Source organism: Pteropus vampyrus, unplaced genomic scaffold (genome assembly GCF_000151845.1).
Source record: "Pteropus vampyrus isolate Shadow unplaced genomic scaffold, Pvam_2.0 Scaffold162, whole genome shotgun sequence".
In the NCBI taxonomy this organism is placed as follows: Eukaryota; Metazoa; Chordata; class Mammalia; order Chiroptera; family Pteropodidae; genus Pteropus; species Pteropus vampyrus.
The window spans coordinates 128614-130653 of NW_011888943.1; positions in this window are offsets into that span (position 1 = coordinate 128614).

Below are 2040 nucleotides of genomic sequence, written 5' to 3' on the forward strand. Positions count from 1 at the left end.
GGGGAGACTGACTCACATCCGGACCCTCCGGCCCAGGGTCTGCGCTGAGCTGGGCTCTGATTTCATCCCCGGGCCACGGGATGACCCCACGGCACAGGTACGAGTGTCACTTCAGGTGACACTGTGGCAAGAGGCAGAGCCGGAATGTGTCCAAGGTCGCCGGTGTTAACTCTCCCCCCCTCCCCAACACCCCCCTGCTTCCCGCGAAGGAAGGGGGCAGGCGGGGAAAAGCAGGCTCCAGCCCTTTCCCACAGATGACCTCACCTTGTGTGCCCTGTCACTGCAGCCGTAACGGCGATGACAAAGCAGAGGTCGGCTGGGGCTCAGGGCCGCCTGGCAGGGCGGTGGGTCAGGAGGCCTGCAGGGTCCAGGCCCCGCGGCCTTGAAGCTTGGAAGGAACATGTACGTGGCACCCAGTCCAGGGCTCCGGGTTAAGGTGCGCCCGAGGAGCAAGGGGCAGAGGGCGGAGGGCCCGGCCACCCCAGTCCTGCCCTCCCGCCTGCCACACTGTCCTCGGACGCCCCCGGGGAGCGTGGGGACAGGGTCGTTGTCCCGGTTCAGTATTTGCTGTTTTATTTACTGTGCTCTGCTCTTTAACCCCGATTCCAGCGTGGCCCCAGACCCCGTGGGGGTCACAGTGACTCCTGCGTTGGGTGTTAATCAAAGACGTTGGTCCCAGTGTGGGTTTGGGGTCCCCCAGGGAGGGCCGACCAGGAACCAGGACACTGGGTTTTCATCCCCCAGTGTGGCCTCCTGCAAACCGGCCCCGCAAAATGACGCTGTAGCATCCCGATTATTGTAGCATCCCGATTATTGTAGCCACCGGGGCCAGCTCAGAAACCCAGCTGTGGAGGTGGACAGAACACTCGGTTGGCACAGTTTGGAGAAACCGAGGCAGGAGCCAATGGCAAGCATTCAGGGCTCCTGAAAACCCTTATTCCGTTTAAGGCAACTCCTCGAGGCTGTCCCCCAGGCTTCCAGGGCCTGGTGGCCACACGGTCAGTCGCAAGTCTACTGTGTGGGAGGACAACGCCGTGCAAGAGCGTGAGGACTTCTGAGATGGCCGTCCCTGTCTGCAGAGGGGTGGAACCTGCCGAGGGCCTAGACCGGCCCGGGGCGCACGCTTTAACAATGGTGCCCACACTCTGGCCTGGAAACCCATCTCAGGGGTCCAAGGAACCGCCTCAGAGGCCACCAGGGCAGAAGCCAGGTGGCCTAGGTCCCCCACTGCCCCGCCCGGCCTCAGGTGGGCAGCCTCCTGTTTTGTGTCCCTTAGACTTCTAGTCTCTGAGTCAGCGTGCCTGTCCACCAAATGTACTGCAGAGGAAGGAACTCGGTGTGAAAGCCACTGATCTAAACTAACAGCCGGTGGCATCGAGTCCACCCTATGGGCCACTCTGTCGGGACAGCCAGGCCAGCTCTCAGCTCCTCGAAGGGAAGGAAAACTCTGGTAGCCATGTCCTCGCCCCACTGGACACTTCTGGCCTCAGTTTCCCCGACTATAAAATCGGGGTGATCTCAGCTTCATCTTCCATGTGAAACCATTGCAGGGCGCAAAGGAGTTCAGGGGAGCGAGTGAGCTGGGAAAGGAAAGCCGGGGTGTCACGATCCCCCTGAGAACAGGCCTCGAGCTGGGGCACGGTGAGAGGTGGAGCCATCGAGCAGGCCGGCTGGGCCCAGAACAAAAAGCTACCCAAAGAAGTCATGCTTCTCTACAAAAAGTGTTAAGAGGAACATTTGAAATTATGTAAATGTAAGAAACAGTGGTATACAAAATAATTTAAACACACATATTAATAATGAAGCAATCTGCCTTTCTAGCAACGACTAGTATGTAATCGTGCCACGTCAAGTTCATGGCCTGTCTGGGTTGTTCCCAAGCACCCAACAAACACGGGAGCAGAAGGAGCAGGCGAGGGCTGGAGGCCCACACCAAGGGCGGCCCACGCGAACCCCCCATTGACCGAAAGCTCGGTATACAGAAGGCCCCCAGTTAGTGCTCTTGCAGCGGAGATGCCCTTGGCTGCTCCTTCTGAGAGC